Genomic DNA, 7,908 nt, shown 5'->3' on the forward strand with positions numbered 1-7,908 from the left:
AGGGCATCTTCCCCTATGTGGGAACTAGGGTGACCAGATAGCAAGTGTGAAAAGTCAGGACAGGAGGTGGGGGGTAATAGGAGTCTATATAAGAAAAAGCCCCAAATATCGGGACTGTCCCTATAAAATTGGGATATCTGGTCACCCTAATGGGAACGGTTGTGAGTGTTCCTATGGCTGAAAATTTTTGAGGGACAGGAGGTCCCAGTCTCTCCCATAGAATCATAGAATATCAGGGTTGGAAGGGACCTCAGGAGGTCATCTACTCCAACCCCCTGCTCAAAGCAGGACCAATCCCCAATCAAATCATCCCAGCCAGGGCTTTGTCAAGCCTGATCTTAAAAACTTCTAAGGAAGGAGATTCTACCACCTCCCTAGGTAACGCATTCCAGTGTTTCACCACCCTCCTAGTGAAAAAGTTTTTCCTAATATCCAACCTAAACTTCCCCCACTGCAACTTGAGACCATTACTCCTTGTCCTGTCCTCTTCTACCACTGAGAATAGTCTAGAACCATCCTCTCTGGAACCACCTCTCAGGTAGTTGAAAGCAGCTATCAAATCCCCCCTCATTCGTCTCTTCTGCAGACTAAACAATCCCAGTTCCCTCAGCCTCTCCTCATAAGTCATGTGTTCCAGACCCCTAATCATTTTTGTTGCCCTTCGCTGGACTCTCTCCAATTTATCCACGTCCTTCTTGTAGTGTGGGGCCCAAAACTGGACACAGTACTCCAGATGAGGCCTCACCAATGTCGAATAGAGGGGAACGATCACGTCCCTCGATCTGCTCGCTATGCCCCTACTTATACATCCCAAAATGCCATTGGCCTTCTTGGCAACAAGGGCACACTTGCTGGGAGGGCAGTGTGAGAGCCTGAGCGAGTGCCTGATTGGCTGGTAGCCTGCAGGGGGCGGGCATTGGGGCTGTCTGCTTGTTTGTTTCAGGGGAGCCTGGCTGTTTACCATGATCAGATGGTCACAAGCAGAGTCCAAGAATGTATAGGACAGCATACACTGTGGCTACTGTGGCCATAGCACTATCTCAGCTTCCCATGGACCATGATTTCAGAGGCAGCCTCTTCATTAGCGCCTCTTTTGCTCTGTAACCATTATGCCTCCAGGTTATTACTAACCTTTTCACCTTGCACCATCCAACACTAATCATTAGAACTGGTGGAAAATTAGAATTTCCATTTTCTTAAAAACTTGATTTTGTAGAAACTGCATGTTCTGACAAAGAAACGTTGACCTAAAATTCCTGACCAGCTCTAGTGATAACTCTGGTGCAACCAAATCAATCATTAGATCCTCCCATTTTCTTTTTTGGATTCTTATGTACAGCATTAGAGGGTGGAAGCTCTAATAGTAGCCTTCTGAGAGGAGGCAACTCTCCCTCATAAATTACTACTTCATCAGTTTATCTTCCGCGCTGCACAATCACCCCATCAGAAGTCAGTATTAGGTGGATGTTCAGGTAGGGTGAAATCTGCTCTATTCACAAGAAGATGCAGGAATGGGGAAGTCCATGCACAGAGTGGGGAGCGAGTGGAGCGATGAAGGGGCAAGTTCCAGGGATACTGGGGATCAGTATAAGCACAGACTGCTCCTCTACCCCAGGCCACTCCTATTCACAGCCTTCCACACTGGCCTATGTGGGGCTAATGCAGTGGGAAGGGGGTGCACAGGTCCCCAGCGTCTAATAACTTTCAGATCCTCTTTTTAGATGATACATGGCAGAAACTTTCTTTTTTCCTTTTCAGCTCTCCTTCAAATGATTTCCTCGGATTAGGGATCTGTCAAATGCATTTCTCTGTAAAGTGCCATGGACTTTGATGGCACAGTATAAATAAAATATCTTGTGGCTAACCTTAGATTAATTAAAGAACTTTTATTACGATAATGATGACTCTGCAAAAACCTTCCTTGCTTCTCAAATTCAACAGGAAATTAGCTCTATCAATCCTGATGACAGTTCTGATCCTGATCCCACAGGTTTTCTTAGATTTCTTTAAACTGGATGGTTTGCATAAAGGTTGGCAGTTATGTAAAAGAAACCAGACATAAGACATTTGTCAGCAGGAGACGCTCTCCCATCAGCATAATGCGGCTACATAAGCGATCTTACAGCTGGGCCACTGGAAGCTTGCTAGTGTAGACATGGCCTAAGGCTTCAGTTTACTGAAGAAAAAAAAAAAAAGAGGTTTTAATTAATTCCATGTTCCTGTTAAACATTTGTGCTTGTCTACATGGGAGAACTGAGTGAAGCAGCTATAGAGGAATAAGTTGTTCTGCAATAGCACCCCCTGAGGACATTCTTATTTGGAATATGTGCACGTTTTTCTGATTTCAGTGTGGGAGCAGAGTTAGGCCAGTGCTGAGTGCTAGCATGCTAAAAATAGCTGTGTGGACATCACAGCACTAGCAGATGCTCGGGCTAGCCACCTGAGCACAAACCCAAAAGGCAGGGTGGGCTTGACCTTGGGGGGGTTAGCCTGAGCCTCCACTGGTGCCTCAACATCCATATAGCTATTTTTAGTGCTCTAGCGTGAGCCCCGCTAACACAAATCTGTCTACCCAGGCTGGAACGCTCACTCCCAGCTGCAGAGTCGACATACCCGAAGGGTGAACTCAGAGTCAGTGCTCATTTTCTATGAGAGAGAGAGAGAGAGAGAGAGAGAGAGAGAGAGAGAGAGAGAAATCCAAATGCCCATGAAAGGTCAGGGAATACAGTCTGCAAACTACATCCAGCCTTAGAACCTGCCTCCCAGGGCATCCCCGTGGACAGTCATCCCCCTTGATCTTTCTCTCTCACCTCCCCTTTCCCAGTGGAAGCACAGCTCACCTATGTGATAGTTACCAATGGAGCTCTTGCTGCACCTGACACTACCCCACCTTATCGAGAGACAAAAGGTGCAGGAACAGAAGTTCATGCATTTTATGTAGCATGAATGATTTCCACTCTCTTCTCTGGTGTTATTTCTGCCAGGTCACCCAAGGCAGCATTCCCAAACAGCAGCTGTCTGTCTCCCATTACCTATACAGTAGGGACTAGCCCCAACCATGTGGTGAATATAAAGGTACTTGCTGGGAGACTGCAGAAAAAGGGCACAAGGGTGGAAGCAGGGAATTTAAACTTGACCCCTTTTCGGGGCGGGGGGGAGGCACAGAAGCTCACTGCCCCATCTCCCCACCCTGCCCCCAGGAGGAGCTCAATGTTCCCTGCTTCCACGGTCCTGGGGGGCCAGAAAAGTTCCATGCGTCTGACAATTATGGGGGGGGGGCATTCCCCTGCGCACACCCCCCCTGTGCACGCCCCTGAGTGGGAGCATGTCATATTGGCCGTGCTTCCTGCCATGCCTGCAGCTTGAAGCCTTTCAGACCCTTCTTGCATAACTGTTCCGCCCCACAACAAGAGAGGGGAGGAGCACAAGACCCAAGTAATCAGGATCTTCAACCTATTGTTCTGCAGCTATAGAAACCAATAGCAGGTTGCAGCAAAGCTGACAAGCTTTCCACAGCACGCAGTGGGGCTGTAATTAGGGATATAAAGCTTTACATTTATCTGAACTAGTTGAAACTCCTGTCCTTCTCTCTCTCTCATCTTGACACTGCTGATAAATCAATATAATTGCAATGCACAAATAATGCCCTTTTATCTACTATGCACAAATGGCAGGTGTTTGTGAAAGTTAAAGATCTTAGCTATTTAAAAAGTCACCAAGATAGTTGTTAGAGCCTAACAGACACTAACATATAAGCACAAAATCTTTTTTTATGGTTTTGTGGAATTTACAGGCAAATTATTAACTACAATTGTCCAAGTGCAAAGAGGAAAAAAGGGGGAGGTGAAATGGCAGCAGAGAAGAAAGAAAGAAAGAAGGAAGATGTAATTCACCCGATGTGAAAGCTAATGGGAAAGATCAGAAAGATAAGACACATAGATGATATGCACTACCATTATCATATAGTCCTGAGGTTGACAACACGTTTTGTGTAACAGACATTGGTGCTCTGAAGCATCAAAGCATGCACTTGCATTTTCTTAACATTATGGTTACTCGTGTGTTCAAGGAAACTAAAGTTATCCCAATGAGTGCGGCATAGATAGCACAGTGGGAGGCAGTTTAAGTAGAGATAAAACCAGCAGTAACTAAACTGAGCTGCAAGAATGATATGAAGAGATTCAAGAATGATTCGAAGTCTGGAAAACACACCCTGTAGTGAGAGACTTAACTTTTTCTTTGATGAACTAAATAGTGTAGCCATGGCTGGACAGGGTAGACTGGTGCTCTCAGGTTGTACTGAGAAGTGTTGGTGCTTGGCTGGCTGGTCTCACATACTGAGGGTTAACCGATCATCTGTGCAGTCTGGAAGGAATTTTCTCTCCAATCAGACTGGGGTTTTGGGTTTTTTTTCCCCAATCTTCCTTTGGAGTGTGAGGTGCAGCTTGCTTGTCAGGATTGTTTGGTAGGGTGGCCATCGAACTCACATATTGCCGGAATACTGGATGTTAAGGTACTTCCAGGAACAGCAGGGCATGCCCTCACTGGCATGATTTCACACAGACCACACCTCACCCTGTGTTCTGCAGAAGTTCAGACTTGATTACAGTGGTCCCTCAATGTAAAATCTACAAGTAAACTCTTCATAGGCTATATCATGTATGCCTGCAGGTTTGAACAACACCTAAAACAATGGGGCCCTGATCCTAACTGGAGTCTTTGACTGCTATCACAATACAAACACCAACTAGCCCACTGACACCAGCTCCCAAGCTGCTCTTCATTACTTCTCTCCATCTCTAAGCAAGCACAAATACAAGCTGGAACATCAGTTGCAACAATCCATTGTCTCTTTCTTTGTTCCGACACATACCTAGCCTGCAGGAATAATTCACATGGATTCCATGTTATTCCATGTGTACACAGTGAGATATGCACCCTTAACCATTTGATTGACAAACTGTGCAAAGCCCAGTGAAATACATAGTTCAAGAATAAAGATCAGATGTGCTCAAATTGTTTCATTTTTAAAAATTATGATAGTCTGAAAAGCTTCATTGCTGCATTTTGCCTTATTCTGTAGATTTAAAAGTCATATAAAACAATTGTCATACTCCATCAAACTTTTTTTAAAATGTACACACACAGTGCCCTCCTCCCCCACCCCATCTTGTCAAGTCCTTTTAGTATTTCCCATATCAGTCATTGCTGTAACTGATTGCCCTGCCCCTCCCACTTGATTCATTCAGCAAAGCCAGCACCACTGCTACTGATGTCATTGTGACATCATGAGCGGGTGATTAGGAAATAGACAGTTATTTGCGTAGTGATATCCTGAAACGCAGCAGGGAGATGAAATAGCTATGCCACAGTAATCTGGTGGGCATTTGGTAGAATATTGTAATGGATTTCTCATCCAATCCCATCCCTAGGTGGGTGAAGTTTGACAGGAGAGGCGTGGGAGAAATGGAAAGTGAAAGTAAACAAGTTTTGGGGGCACTGTGCTGCCCATAAACTGTGTTAGAGGAGAGGGCATTTCACAAGGGCTCTACCTGCATTAAAAAGGGATTGCGGGATTTAAACAATGTTGCTAACTCTTGCAATATTTGGTGTTTTTCTTAAAGCCTCAACACAGAGTCCTGTGTTTATGGGAGACTCTCAGATTTCATTTTTAAGTTTCTAGCCATCAGGTTTGCAAAGCAAAGCTTGAACAGGTGAATCCTAAAGCCAAGGTACAAAGAGTAGAAGGCAAATAAAAGGAACCCCAAAAGTGGCATTTAAAAAAAAAATCTCATGGTTTTCTGGGGCTTGACTCATCAGTTTTGAACAATTACGATTAGCACTACTGATGTAGAAAATGTGATCTCACCTTCTTTTAGATACACCTAATGCTGCAATGCATATGTTTGTTAGAGCATAGCAGCAGCTTTAACTGATTTAAAACTTTATTATTAATTATTATTGTTCAGATTTGCTTCTGGACATTTAAGTTCAGATTTCATCCATGGCTTCTTAAAATAGCAACTGTCTACCCAGCTTATACATGCAAATACCATTTATGGATGCAATTTCAGAGGCTGAGGAGAGATCCACATTTGAAATATGTACTGTGTGTTGAAGGCTAATATAATTTAAACTGGCCACAATACTAAAACTGCCAAAATAAAAGGTTCATCATGGAAAGGCCGATAGGCTCTTTAGTGAAGCACTGTTATCTTTTTGTCCTACTCCTGCCGAGAGGCAGATTTTAGAGTCCTGGAATAACATATGAAGACCCAGAAATAAGGATTGCAATTTTGTTGGCACACCCCAGGGAAATCTCTATCAAACTCCAATAGATGAGCATCTCAATTAAAATAACCACATGCCTTTCCTTGACAACACTCTGGAACAGCCCTGACTCAGCGGTTGGTGGCCAGCTATTGGTATAGGGGGCAGCACTTGTGCAGCAAAGCGTAGACAAGGATATGCCATGGTTACAGGCACCTTTGAAAGTAACACAGATGGGCTAGAATATAATATTTGAAAGGTAAATGTAAATCTAGACGTGCACTCATTAGGTCAAAGAGGCCATTTCAAAACTGCCAAATTGCTGCAGCATCACAGAGAATATTGAACTCATATGCTTCCACTACTGGTCACGCAACCCATGTTACTCTGTTTATCTGATTCATTGCATTCATTGTCATCCCCGATGGGTTCTGGCCTTTTTCGTAAAGGCTCCAACTCCTGGAGTCATGGGATTATATGAAAATTTCTGCTTTGATTTTTTAATAAAGTAAGTCTCCAGTTCTCATGGTTTTAGGGAAAAGCTTATAAACATGAATATATGAAGGCTCAAAAAACAGACCGTAAATAAAAAGAATCCCCAATTTATTATTTTTTAGATTTCATAATTTTAAGGCAATCTCATGTTTTTTTGGAGGGTTGACTCATATTTTTGAACATTTGAGCTTCTCACTACTGCATTAGTGGACAAATGACCAGGGATGAGTATAAAAATATTTCTCGGGCATGCAGGAGTGAAATCAGGAAGGCCAAATCACACCTGGAGTTGCAGCTAGCAAGAGATGTTAAGAGTAACAAGAAGGGTTTCTTCAGGTATGTTAGCAACAAGAAGAAAGTCAAAGAAAGTGTGGGCCCCTTACTGGATGAGGGAGGCAACCTAGTGACAGAGGATGTGGAAAAAGCTAATGTACTCAATGCTTTTTTTGCCTCTGTCTTCACGAATAAGGTTAGCTCCCAGACTACTGCACTGGGCAGCACAGCATGGGGAGGAGGTGACCAGCCCTCTTTCTCCAAAGAAGTGGTTCGGGACTATTTAGAAAAGCTGGACATGCACAAGTCCATGGGGCTGGATGTGTTGCATCCGAGAGTGCTAAAGGAGTTGGCGGCTATGATTGCAGAGCCATTGGCCATTATCTTTGAAAACTCATGGTGATCGGGGGAAGTCCCAGATGACTGGAAAAAGGCTAATGTAGTGCCCATCTTTAAAAAAGGGAAGGAGGAGGATCCTGGGAACTACAAGCCAGTCAGCCTCACCTCAGTCCCTGGAAAAATCATGGAGCAGGTCCTCAGGGAATCAATTCTGAAGCACTTAGAGGAGAGGAAAGTGATCAGGAACAGTCAGCATGGATTCACCAAGGGCAAGTCATGCCTGACTAATCTAATTGCCTTCTATGACGAGATAACTGGCTCTGTGGATGAAGGGAAAGCAGTGGACGTGTTGTTCCTTGACTTTAGCAAAGCTTTTGACACGGTCTCCCACAGTATTCTTGCCAGCAAGTTAAAGAAGTATGGGCTGGATGAATGGACTATAAGGTGGATAGAAAGCTGGCTAGATTGTCGGGCTCAACGGGTAGTGATCAATGACTCCATGTCTAGCTGGCAGCCGGTATCAAGTGGAGT

The sequence above is a fragment of the Chelonia mydas genome, chromosome 8 (genome assembly GCF_015237465.2).
Source record: "Chelonia mydas isolate rCheMyd1 chromosome 8, rCheMyd1.pri.v2, whole genome shotgun sequence".
Classification (NCBI taxonomy): Eukaryota; Metazoa; Chordata; order Testudines; family Cheloniidae; genus Chelonia; species Chelonia mydas.